Source organism: Megalopta genalis, chromosome 2, assembly GCF_051020955.1.
Source record: "Megalopta genalis isolate 19385.01 chromosome 2, iyMegGena1_principal, whole genome shotgun sequence".
NCBI lineage: Eukaryota > Metazoa > Arthropoda > Insecta > Hymenoptera > Halictidae > Megalopta > Megalopta genalis.
The window spans coordinates 41744049-41758580 of record NC_135014.1 but is presented as its reverse complement, the minus strand read 5'-3'; the positions used below and the strand labels follow the sequence as shown (position 1 = coordinate 41758580).

Below are 14532 nucleotides of genomic sequence, written 5' to 3'. Positions count from 1 at the left end.
GTCACAGAAATTTTGTGGTGGGATAACTTTAGTCTGTCTATCTCTCCTTCATACACCGCGGTGTAAGCACAACTAATGTTACAACAAGCGATGCACTTTTGGAATTTTTGAAATCAATTTAACGCAAAACTACCACTTCCCATAAAGAGCCCGACATAGCATTGTAACAAGCCCGCACATCGTAACCTGGTAAACGCAGAAATTCATGTATAAATCTTAGCAGGTGGAATCGATCCGCAGATGCATTTCAAGTCTCCCGAGTATGAAATATCAAACCGAGTGTAGAACAAACTCATGCAGAAGTCAACGCGTTAGCACGGAATTTATTCGTCTGTCGGCCGATTATGACACGCGCAGGTCCACAGCAATCAAATCGAAGCGTGCAGATGATGTATCGTAATCGCCTGACAATTAGTGTTCGGTCGAGCCAAGAATTCCGTTGAATAATTTTTAGATCGGCCCCGGCTTTATCGCAGTAGGATCTCGAGGATGATTGGCGACCTGTTTGACGGTACAGAGCGTCATAGTCCAGTTCGTGAATTCACACTTGCACGATATGGGCATTAGTGTTCGCCGGGGCTGCGTTCGTTATGTTCACACTCACACAACGGTTGATCGGCGTTCGTGCTCACTGTCGCTCGTGTGTTTCTGTTCCAGGGCATAAGGGAGCGGAAGGAGCGTAGATGAGTTCTGCTGTCTGCGTCCTCGGTAAGTCGTGAACAGTGAATATAAAGAGCGTATAAAATGTCTCTCGGCTCAGCGCCGGGGGGAACTTATACGTGGATGTTATTGCAACGTATGCGGAATACGAACTTCTATTTAACTAACGAGCCAATGCCGTTATAAATGTTGGAAGGTAACATTAGATTCTTCGCGGAGTAGTACCGAGTATTTTCATGCTTTCGACATTCTTTGAACACCAGGCATTTTTGGCGTTGGCTCAAATTACGCCACGATTTTTTGGTGTGCGTTCATTTGTTTAATCTGAATAATTGTCGCGCTTTCTGTGTCTGCAATTATTTATTTTATATTCTTGACGTGATATCAAACTTTTTTCGTTTGTGCTAGATGGGCATTTATTTGTTTACAAAGAGATATCAAATCGGTTAATACCGTTTAGAAAAAGAATGAAATATTAATTTCGTAAAATATGTAACAAAAATTAAAAACTGATTTATTGATTTAACTTCGTGCAGATTATTTGCAGTCGTAGCATCTTTAATATTATACCTTTTTTTATATGCATTTTATTCATTTTATAAAATAATTACGTAAGAAATATTCGTTGTTCATTCTTATATTATAAGCGATTTACATTTCTTAGTATTATTATTATTAAATAATTAGATCAATTAAGTATATACCTACTTTATTGGTACCTACATGTAGTGGTTTTATTTTTCGTTTTTATCAACGTCTATATTATTCATATTCATTATTAAGTACATAAAAAATTAAGCATTTAAGTGAATATAAGCATTCTCTTAACAAAAAATTAACCACAATCCAAAAGATTTTAATCATTGTAACTGTGAGAAACACATTCGATGGCGAGGAGGTAATCTCTTAACATATAAATATTAATATAAAAGAAACTTGACGTTATTCGATTCCCTCGTAGTAGAAGTTCTTGTGCACGCATGCAAAACAAAAACTGAAATAGAAAAAATGGAAGATATTAGACAAAATTTAAGAAAAAATCGTTACGCTATTTTCAGCTTATTAAAATGATTGAAAGAAATAACATATTTTCGTTTCATTTCCGTTTCTTACAGTTGGCTTGGAACGTTTTTATTTTGCATAAAATTTCGCACACCAGTAGCTATTATTGGGCACAATATTAAAATATATATGACAATGTGCAACTAGAAATAAGCGTCCGTAACATTACTGAAATGATAAATTAAATTAATTAATTAATTCTCTAACAATATTATTCAAATACATTAGAATTCGCTACATTTTGTTTTAATCGAATGTAAGAGTTAACATAAACAATTCAAGAGAAAAATCTCAGAAAATATTCAGTATTTGTAAAATTAGACCGAACTTTTTTCACCTGCGATGATATTCGAGGCGCGCATTCGATTGATCGTTATCATTTTCGCAAAAATTATCCGATGAGTTTCAAACGCCAAAAATCGGAGAGCAGATCTGAAAATACAGCCGCCGAGAATCCGCTGCCTAATCGTCGCGATTATCGTTCGGTTCGCGAGACGACGGAACATGCGCATCGTTCATGATTTATGCGTGAAACGTAGGAAACGAATCAATACGTCGAGCCCGGTGCAGGCCGCCGTCCGCATCGAAACAAATTCTCGATCGGATCGATTCGTATACGAGCGAGAGACACGGGTTACGGGTACGGGACGACGATAGTCGGTCGGCTTGGCTCCGAACGAAAAATAGAGAAACGGGAAACGAAAGCGACAGAAGTAAAATGGAGGAGCGGCGAGCGAGAATAAGCGGGACGAAGCGGGAAGACGGGAGAGGAAGCGAGAGACTATGAAGCGAGAAGCGCGAAGAATGAAGGAGACGCGCCCCGTTGCCGGACTACCTCTTCTTCCCCATAAATACGGATTTAGTCGCGCGGTTTACGACCGAAAACGTGTCGAGCTTCGCGAGCTGGGCCGTGCCTAAATTATTAAAGTCGTAAACGATCGAAATCGTCGTTAAGCGCCGCGCGAAGAAACCCATTGGGCCCTGCCTCCGCGTCTCCTCGACAAGGATCATTTTTCTCGGGGTTTCATTGTTGGGCTACGGTCAACCGGGCCCCGATACACACCTCGAGCTTTTGTCGTGCACGACAATAAACGGGCTTACTTGTCGTACGCGGGTTTTCTGCGACGGATCCTTCCACCTCCCGACTGGCTCCACCGTAGATCACACGCTGGAAGGTTATTGGCACCGGTAATCTAGAATGTCACGCGTAATAGTGCTCCTCGATGAGTTGTTAACGCGACCTTACGCCGGTGAAATATCCCGCGTAGAGTTTACCCGGGATTTATTGGCCACCGTCGATCCCGACGCTGTCTTCTTAACGGATTCCGTTTTAGCCGGCAGTTAAACCTAAACGGGCTTGCTTTAACCCCGTCGGCCCTGAATTATCTTCTTCTTTGTCTTTACTGGTATTTTTGTTCTTGATGATTTAAGAACCTCGGGACGCGGTGATCCACGGATTCATCCCTTTGCTGTATCAGTTGTTTTCAATGGATTCTCGAGCTGTAATCAATATCGTACATTTAATACATTTGCTGAATCGCTTCGTACTTTTGACCAGCTTTTTTTAAACAATTTATATAGGATGGACCATCTGTTGATATCTTTTTAGAATTGTTATAAAATGACCGTTTAATATATTTCAAAGTTTTTTGCTTTATTAAACGTTTGAGTCCCAGGGATCATTGAATAAACACGGTCGAAAAATGCCGAACAGCGCGATACCTTTGTCTTAATATGTGTATTATTAGTGCATAAATATTTCACGTTTTGTTCAATAAAAATTATTGAGAAGATAACAATGAAATACAAAATGTGTTAGTTGTATCATTTACAATAAAAAATGCAGCTATGCGATATACGTGCGCCAGTAAAGTTGAGCGCGCTACTTCGACGGTCTGTGAGTGCACCATTAGTTGTCCATAGCGTTCAAATGTTCTAGGATTTTTCGACACAAAATCTAATCAGCGCAATCGCGTTGCGTAGGACTCAAAAGGTTAAAAAGAGTAAACTTATCAATTAATTATAAAAAAATTAATTCAACGGTGCAACGTGCCACATTATTCGTAAAACGATTGATATTCCGCTGCGATTCGATGCCGTTGGACTTATTTTTTATGGGGAACTGTTAATGGCCGTTGTTGCTGCAACAGTCCAAAAATAATTCAATCACTTCAGGGAAATAGCCACCGAGCTATGTGGGAAATGGAGTCGCTAACAATCGAAAATGTATTGAAAAATAGGTGATTGTCAAGCTCGACGTGATAGTCATTTGAATGAAATTATTCTTCATTAATAATCAATAGGTTTAATGTCTTTAATCAAGCAGAAAACTTTGAAAAATATTGAACGGTTTTTTTATAGCAATCTTAAAAAGAAACTAACACATGGCCTAGCTGTTAATTTGTTCTAAATTAGAAAGAACAATGAATAGAATGCTGTGGCAACGTGTCTCGTTTCGATTATCTGATTTTAGAATTACGTGATTCTTGTGCTCATCTTTGTCTATGACTTTATTGCCTATGCTTACTATTGAGATGTTCGAAATAACTTTAATTACATGGAAGTGCATCAAGAGAATTAAACGGGTGTTCTTATCAATCTCAGTGAAATACATGAAACTACTTATTTGCTTCAAGATACGCGTTCGAATTGAAATGAGCAGAAAATTGCTATTGCATTGCATGCTATTGCATTCCTATGTTGCAGAAAAACCAATGCAATTTAGGCAATTACTCTGATCAATCGAATTCTATCTAATTTCGGAATTTAAAATACAATAGGGATCAGTGAAGAAGACTCAAAGAAATGACATAAAAATAAAAAAATAATTTCCTCCACTAAACTCTACTGTATTTAAAACTCTGAACCTGTGATGATTATTATAGAAACAAACGGTTGAAACGTGTCCACTGTCGTAATGCGAAGAAATATTGGTCACCAGTTATGTAAACATCGTAAAGTTATATAACAAGTGCTACCATTAACGTTCAGCATTGTAAGATGAATCAATGTTCCTTATAAGTTCTGTAAAAACAAAGACTTCTCAAATACAGATGTTTCATACGGTTTTGCCAATCAAATTTACTAATTACACGTAATAAAATATTATTAATAATGTACTATTCGAAAGGAGCCGTTAAGTTTGCAAGTTGCGTGGGCGGTAGAAGGAAATGCATTTTGAACAGCGAGTTACAAGCGATGACGAGAAGTAGTCACAGCATGATATAAAAGCACGAGTCAGTCGATTCAATAGTTTACGAGATGCCTGTGGTGCCAATTTTTTTTTGCAAAATATATACGATGCATAATGATTTTGTTTATGACGGTTATTGTAGGCGCAAGAGGAATAAAGAGAGCTCCTTTCGACTTGCGTCTAACACGGCTCAAAATGTTGCACCGGGAACAATCAGGTTGTCGGGTCTGAAACACCGCATTCTTAGAACTTCTATAACATCGGATAACTTTCTTTTTAACTTGGTTAAAATGTTTAGTTCCAATACCGGTTGAAAATCGATCGCGTATTTCTGGAACAAGCCAAGAGTAAACGGAGAACACACCGTCATTATGTTCTTAAGCAAATCCAATGCACTTAATTCATTCCGTGCGTTCGCTTGAAACGCTTTAATTGCACTACGATTATCCGCCATTATCGAGTGATTAACGCAGGTTTTGTTTGTTAAAAAGCTGGTTTACGTAACCGGCGGCGTGGGCTCGGCCGTTGAAGATGAAAACCAACGATGGCGAAAAAGGAACGCGCGAAGTTTAGAAGGGGGCAAGCATAATTATCGCGTAAATAAAAGAGTACCGCAGGAGTATCGTACGATGTTTTGTAATCAAGATTCGAGTAATTGCCGCTGCCTTAATCACGAGAATGAAAAAATTATTTAACGACGCTCGAACTAAATTCGCGAACGATGTTAATATTTCATTCGGTTCAATCGAAAATTGCACGGTCACTCATTCGTTGGATTCCAACGTTTTTACATTTTCCAAACAAATTCGAAGCCGCGTTGCAAATTACCGACGGAAATTGTCATTGCAAATCGACGCGTAAACTTAGCATAGAAATAAGCTAAATTGAAAGCCTCCGAAGATGCTGAGTTACAAGGAATTAATTACGTTTAAACGATTCTTAATTCGATTGTCCATTAAAGTCGGCCGAACCTTAATCTTAAGTACAAATTCAACGAATACAAATAAGTGTTTCCTTTACAATAAGTTCATAGCCATTTAATTGACTGGAATGAAACGTTTAAAACGGCCGGGATAAGTAAAGCAATTTAATCTTATTTATACCTTTGTTTTCTCGGAGGTAGTAATAGCGTAATTATCGTCTTTTAGAAATAAAATCATAAATACATATTATTCAGTCGAAAAAGGAGGTTTATTACATACAAAAATGATTTACCGTAATTAAGTCGGATGGACGCGATTTTAAGACATGGATATATAATTAGCAACAGCGCTTTTGTAATATCGGACATATGGCATAAAAAGGAAGGAGAGACAGCAAAGAGACCGAGCAAGCTCGGGTTCCAAAATGTATCTGCCCCATTACCTGCATTATATCTTAATCGTTATTAATGCCGAATTATCATACAAATTACATTGATTATGCAAATCACCTCGAAAAGCGGAAATTGAATTTTTTTGATCAAAATTCAATCGTGTTGCTAACAAATTAGTTACGGTTCGACGTATCTCGCTCTCAACGTCCCTGTCACAGACGTCAAAGATATTTGGCATGCTCGCATAAACAGATTACGTAGTTGTGGATTGGCGAATTTTATGAAGGTGTCCCTGTTACTCCGTGCTCCTGTTTAGTCTACAAACGACGTAATCAAGCAAACGCGGCATCCAAAATGAAATCGGTATAAATGATTTCAAAAATAGGTCGCTTTTTAGTCATTTTTTATACGGATTGGAAACGCGAAGCGAAAAATAGTCAAGTTATAACGTACGCTACAATAAAATGATCATGTCAATTTCTCACGACAATACTTGCTAAAGTTCACCACATTCTTAATTAGAATTAAATTTGTTGAATTACAGTGTCAAAAGATTTTTTTATCAATTATACATATCAAATTGTACGTTTTTAACACTTTATTGGTACGAATTGTTTATACGGGTATAAAAGAATTTATTTATCTCGATACCAGCAAATATCAATATCTAGGTATGAATTAACATCGAATCACAATTTGAACAAAAATCGACCTTACTCTGATCTGTGAAGTAAAACTAAATTTATAGTAACTTATATAATTTGTTTCATTTGTTGTTTTAACATCTTGGCACGTGTAGACCACATTTTAAGACGTAAGTGAAAATGTTCGAAAATATAACTTAATAAAATATAACACTCATATTGTACTAAATGTACTAAATTGACTATTGTACTAATTGTACTAAATGGATTCAGATACTACCAAAACGATGGAAAAAGTAATCGCAACCATCGATAACTGAACAATCGATGAAATGAACTACCAAGACAATCAAATCGAATGGTGTATAGAAAAAGTTATCGGAGCATCTACGCTGACAATATATTCATCGAAAGCAGTTATAAATGGCCGCTCCACGGACGCTCTCGTTACCGCTGTCCAAAAGCGGCGTTACTTTCCCATTCGTTGAATTAGTCATCGACCGATCGTATCGATCCCAGAGCGAAGTAGAAATTTATGGAGTTTCCCCGATTAACAGCTGACCGACGTTGTCTCCGGCACGTCTGAGATTAAAACTATTTCTGGGAATGTTGCGCGCCGCACGGACAAACCACATACACGCCGATTCTTCGCGTCCCCTGCAGAAGATAGGTGGCACGCACTAGGTGGCTGACTACAAAGAAGTGAAATCGATTTGCAATTTAAATCCATCGGCGTACGTGCCCACGGGTCATCCGATTACTATACGGCAGTACGCCGATCATTTCGCTGAACCTGGATAGCTTCGATAACAGCGTGCATCGACCAGAAGATCCGCGCGAGATCGAGAGAGTCGGGCAATTCGAAAGATCGCGGATCGTGCGAACCGGCAACGTTTCCGAACCGACAATTTTCATAGATGCCGGTCGCTACCTAGCCTCCACCGTCGCCGCTAAATCGACACACGATTGCCAGAGTGCTCCGAAATTTTTTCAATCCCTCGGAACACCGATTGCCGTCGATTTTTACGGAATTTATAAATCGATTCGAGGGAAATTATGCAGATGCTGGAAGTCCAAAGTACTGATGGCCGCTAGGTGCCTTCGTATTAGTAGGATAGAAAAGTTAATTAACTTGCTAAGTCTAGACAATAATGAGAAAGTTGTATTTCTCGTTGCATTTTACTATTTTACAATCTTCAAAACAGAGTGCTTGATGCTTTATACGATCTCTTTATAACGATTTACACGAAATTTTAATTATATTTTTTGCAATCGGAGGGTGAATTTTATTGCATTTCTCTTGTAATTATTTAATTTATTTTTCATTGTAACCCCTGGAATAGTAAAACTGAATTATCAGTAACCATTGATGTATTACAATAAATCCATAAATAATGGATACAATTATACTTAATTTACATAAATGAGATTTATAATACAATTACGTCGAATCCAAAAACGGCTAATATAATCATAGATGATTTACATGAATAAAATTGATAAATATAATTAGAAATCCACAATTCAAATCATCAAAATTAACTCATGGAAATAATGTTTTAGCTTGAATAAGAATCTCTTGTATTAAATAATGAATTTAAAATAACGTGTTTAAAATAATGTATTTAAAATAATGAAATTAAAATATTGTATTTAAAATAATATATTTAAAATAATGTATTCAAAATAATGTGTTTCAGATAATGCATTTGAAATAATGAAATTAAAATAATGTATTTAAAATAATGAAATTAAAATAATGTATTTAAAATAACATATTTAAAATAATGAATTTAAAATAATGAAAAAATTTAAAATAATGAATTTACAATAATATATTTAAAATAGTGTATTTTCTTCACGATAAAATGATGATTATATTTCAATTTAATTTGAAAAAGCATCATCCCTATTATGCCATAAAAGTAATTCAAAGTTCCTGAGGAATAAAATTAAATAATTTAAATACGTATATAATGCACGCAGCTTTCTAAAGATTCAACTATTCTTTACTTACCATCGCCTACGGGCATATCTCAAACAATGAAGCGAAGAGCCGTCCTTTAAGAGTGCAGGTATCGAGTGCAGCATCCCCTATGCATTTTCAACCCTCTGCTCTTCGTGATTTTCTTCGATATTGTCTTCCTCGGTGCTCTCCTTTTACCCTTGCTGGCTCGTTCCCCCTCAATGATATTTCCCTATCGATTGATCTTCTTTCGTACTTCTCTTTCACCGTTTTCGAATCGTGTTCCTCTTGTCTCCATTGCTTTCATTCGGTCCTTACTTTATACCTCGATCAATTTTGTTATCGCTCTTCCAACTGACTTCTCGTGTTATTCCAATTTTTTGTTCGCTTCTTTCCTGATCCTTTGCCGGGAATTTCCATGTCGTCGACGTGACAAGACACCTCGTATCAATGTGGTAGAGAAAAATGTGCTACTAGATTTTTGTGATTCATTAATTTATGAAAAATCTTCAGCTTAGACAAATAAAGCGATTTCTAACATGACTTAAATTGATATATTCAAGTGTTCGAAGCAGTTGCGGTCGATTTATTTAGTTTTTTGAATGAACGTTTCATGATTTGTTATACATTAATGAAGGAATAAAATAACACAATAACATAGCTTAATTGTACACTAGTTTCGCATTTTTATACATACATATAGTTGTATTTCAATTCAGGATTGCGAGCATGAAATGTAATATGAGAGGATAAGTATCTGTAAAAAAACGCCATCAATCATAATATAAAAGTATAGATCGCGAAATATAACTATTAATTTTGGATATAGTATGATTGCCATTTGCATACTTAATTTTATGAAAACAGACTCCCCCCCCCCCCCCAATAGAAATATTCTTAATTGATTAAAAGTTCTCTTTAACCTCCAGATTTTATAGTACATATTTTCGTATCTTAGAAACATGCATAGAGATCAAAACTCTAAATACAAACTATTAGATCTAAATCAGTAATATTAAATAAATGTTAGGTATAAATCAAAACTTGATCTGAACCATATAATGGATGCGAGACAAAATTAAATAAATCCTTCTTTCGTTTGCAGCTGTTTCGTGCGATCAAACTTGGTACAAACAGAAAGAGTTCACGAGTAAAAGTATAAACAAACGGTTCCACGGAGCCAGCGATTGGCGCCATTTCCATTCACCCGTGTACCGAAGGATCAAAGTATCCGAGGGCCCCATTGTGTATATAATTACGGTTGCCAATTTAGGGATCCGACACGCTCATTTCACGTGTGCGATTCGTTAAAAAAAAGAAACCGACTACGACCACGACTACGACCACGACCGAAAATCACTGGAGGAGTCGCGAGATAATGGGGACAATTGTTGGCTGATCCGAAACCGAGCGTCTTACATCACCGCGCGCGCACATCTCCGGAGCGGTGAGGCCGAGGTCACGAGAGGAGCACGAGAACGATTACAAAAGAGATTGGCAGGTGGTGGGGCCCAGAAATTCGTCCCCATGTATCGGCAAGAATATCGAATGTCGACCTTCCGGTGGACCCTGCGGACCGTTCGAACCGTTTTCGATCGGTTCGATCGAGCCCCCATCGTGCCCTCTTTCTTATAATGTTTCTCACGTCTGCACAGACAAAAGCCAGCAAATTCCACCGTGAAAATCCGCGCTCATATTGGGCCACAGCCTCCCGTGACAAAGAATGCGAGCGAGTGGAAATACGTGCGAGAAGGCTGGCAACTCCGCCGTGAAATCAGTTAGGAAATCACAGGGTCCCGATGGCAGAGTGCGAGAGAGAGAGAAAGAGAGAGATCAAGAAAGAGAGGGAAAGACAGAGACAGTCTCCTCTTACTATCTCTCTCTCTCTCTCTCCCTCCCTCCCTCCCTTTTTCTTTCGTCTTTGCCTCTCCTTCTCTTGATCTCTCTCTTCCTCCGCAACATGCCTCCCATCGTGCTCCCTCTCCCGCCACGGGGTCGATTATTAATTTGTAACGAACCGGCGCCGACTGTTATTATCCTATAGTTACGTGATCACGTGATTACACGCACACGCAACGGCGTTGCGCTCGTCGCGTCGCCGGCTGCGTGATCTCGAAGGTACGAGGCAGCCAGTTTTGACGGATGCTAACATCGCTAACAGCGAGCGAATCGAAGGAAGATCGTCCGTACGCGTCGTGAACACCTCGTTCGCTTCGCCGTGTCGTCCGCTGAAAACTAGCATTAGGTGTTTTGCTAACCACACGTTTTCATAGACGCTGTCTCTTACACAAGGCGCGACCGATCTTCTGCTTGGTCTCCGCTAAAATAATTGCGGTTTTAAACCGACGACTTGGGAACAACCTCTCGCGAGAGACATTATCCAATCGACACACGGTGATTTTATGGTCTTTTAATGTGATACGGAGTTTGCAAAAATAATATGGTCTTTTGTGTTCGTAAGTAGTCATAATGAGAAGATTGAATTAGCTAAGGATAGATGGTTAATTTTCGATGTTTTTCCAAGAATCGACGTTTTTTGAAAATTTACACTGCCGAGTCGGAAACTGTCGGTCGCCGGAGTCATTATCCAATCGACGTACGCTGATTTTTACGGTCTATTAAAGTGATACGGAATTTGTAAAAATAATATATTCTTCAGTGCTTTGCATGTGATCGTGACGATGGAATAGAATTACAGTAATTTCTCCCTAATTAGCGCTCATATTGCGCACAAAAATGGACAATTTGGGAAGGGGAGGTACGATTATTCCTACCTCCGAGTCTTGCGTCTCGTTTTTATAATTGTTGACAATTGGTAACTATAAAAACGGGTCTTAAGGCTCGAATAATCGTATTTCCTCTTCTCAAATTGTGCACTTTTGTGCGCAATATGAGCGCGAATTAGGGAGAAATTACTGAACTAGGTTTTGAAATTAATTTTCATTACAATATATTGAACGAATTGAATGTTACTAGGATTTCCAGAATGCAATGGAGTTAAACTAATATCTACTGTGATCGTGATTTTAGTTATCTAGTTTCAGTTTTATTAATTAAATGACTTTGATATTGTGAACATTTTTGAAGATGATATCCGGACCTTGAAATTTAAAGAATTGTCTTTTTTGACAATTTTTTGGAACAGAACAATTAGGTATTCTTGTTGAATTACTTTATGGAACAGTGTTCTGGCGCCACCAAGAGCAAGGGCAAGTAAACCACGCCTACTCCGAGCACACTATCGAAAGAGAACGAGGTGGCTACACTCAAGGTGAAGTGTACCTCACTTCTCTTTGTTGCTCCCCGTTGCCCCGTGGGTCAATTTGAGCAGTTTTCAAACGTTTTAAAGAATTTCTAAAAATTGACCCTTTCAGTGTTACCTAAGATCAAAAGGTATAATAGAAGAAATATTTAACTTTTCGTATTATTTTTATGAGTTAATATTAAGTTAGTATTTATACGGACGTCATTCCGATCATATTATTTGCACTTACATTCATATTATAATTCATATAAATTTATATAAATTTATATAAATAACCTTGCCGGTGCTATATATTGAAAGATTCACATAAACGAGATACATATTTTCTGTATAAAAGCTATTGATATATTTAAAGCCATATGAAAAAACTACGAGAATTAATTTACTTTTTTATTATTTTTAGATCATTAGTTTATCAGGTTGCAAGAAATCATATTTTAAAAAATTGTGTTAGAGTTTAAGTTTAAACTAGAGCCAACAACGCGGGCCTTTCCTATATATTCGAGATTATTTATATTTTCTATATAGAGTAATTTCTCCCAGAAATGTTTGGTGGTCGGTATTGAAACAGGCAGATCTGAGAATCTTAAGTCGCGATTCTTCGAGCCGCGCTGCTCGTTTTTATATAAATATAAATTTATATAAAATTAATAAAATTTAATAAAAATATTATATATATAATAAATATAATAAAAATATTACATATATTTTATAAAAAAATATATATAATTATAAAAATAAAATATATAAGTCGGCGAAAGAAGGTAACGCTCAGCATGTCGGTGTACATTAATATGAATACGTCGTAATGCTAGGATAAAAACGATGACTTAACTTTTTTATTTCTAATTTTTTGCCACAATTTGAAGGCAATTCGGAGGCCACGTGCCACGATTCGAGGGAAATTCGGAGGCCACATGACACGATTCAAAGGCAATTCGGAGGCCACATGATACGATTCAAAGACATTTCGAAGACGACGTGCCACGATTTGAAGTCAATTCGGAGGCCACATGACTCGAATCGATGACACGTACATTATAGCTCCGCGGTTTTATTACCCGATTCACACTCAAACAGACCATTTTGTATTGTCTTCCGGGAATCGCGTCGCGTGCCGCATCACACGCTTGACTGATTCCGTCGACCCTTACCATCGACGTAGCAATAAATTACATAGGCGTAGGGCTAGCACAAGAAAATTCACAACAACCCGAAATTTGACATTTTTGGGAGAAATTACTGTATTCTGTATTTTCTTCTGTTGTTTTCTTCGGTCCCCGCCTGTACATAATAGTCAAATTTTGTCCTCAGTTTTTAGTCGTTGAGTAAATTGTATAATCTACACACCTGATACGCGCAAATGTATAAAGTAATAAAGAGTCCTTCATTTGAATTTTAAAAGTGCGTCTAAAATCTATTCAATCCTAACAAATCGTTACAGTACTGTTCACAACAGATGATTCCTGGTCATAGAGTGTTCATTCACCAAAGAAATCAGTGAATAGTGCAAAATGATGATAGTGAGCATTAAACGCTGAGGTGTGGTTTAAAATCGCAGCTCCGTTATTAAGATGCATGACGCGTTAGAGCTCGCGACACGTCCAAGCGACAGAGGAAACTATCGCCGAAGAACTGCCGGATAACTACCGCTAACAAATTCGATCCGTGTGCAAACATGGCCCAGGTCGAGCAGCGAAGACTATCGATTAGACGTTCCCGGAAGGCAGCGGCCGTCGTGTAATCCCGACTGCCGTCCTTCGACATCGATTTCGATCATCTACGTTCGATAGAGAATCATCGGGCTCAACAACTCTGGCTGCCTAGTCGCGAAATCGCTTCATACGCGCACCGGATCGACCATCAGCAATCGATAGACAACTGCACATGGATATTAGAAAAGAACCATTAGATTTCTCTTAGCGTGTATATTTCCCGACGAGCGAATTCGATCTGTATCGACCGCGAAATTAATAACGAGGCCAAATCAGAAGCAGCTACGACATCGTTTAATTTATGCGACGCCGTAACCGCGGTTTACACGTATCTTATGTCATCGTGTGAATTATCTGCGACGAGTGATTATAGTTTTACATACCTTCCAACGAAACGCTAAGTGCCTAAGAACAGTGTATTTGTCAATCATCCTTCGGTGCTTACTTACACTTTTTCTGCCGGTTTATGTTGATCAACGTTATCGAACCGAATGATTGCCCTGTTCTTATTAAATATACATCTTCTAAGTTTAAACATGGTTCAGTGTTAATTAACACTTGAACTACGGAGCCCGAAATGCAATCTTCCTAGATTGATTTATAACAGTGACAAGATTGGATTTATTTAAACTTAAACTGTGGATTTTATGCATTTATAATAAAGATGATTGAATAAAAGACAGAGCAGTGAAGACACAAGCAGAGTTTGAAA

General features: G+C 37.8%; 1 long non-coding RNA gene across 1 annotated transcript in view; it reads left to right on the top strand.

The window, feature by feature from the left end:
• The window catches only part of LOC143258893 (uncharacterized), a 251218-nt gene that overhangs the window by 115095 nt on the left and 121591 nt on the right, over window positions 1-14532 (top strand). The window contains exon 3 of the long non-coding RNA XR_013032847.1: window positions 658-708. This is a non-coding gene — a long non-coding RNA (uncharacterized LOC143258893). The remainder of the gene's footprint in view (window positions 1-657; window positions 709-14532) is intronic.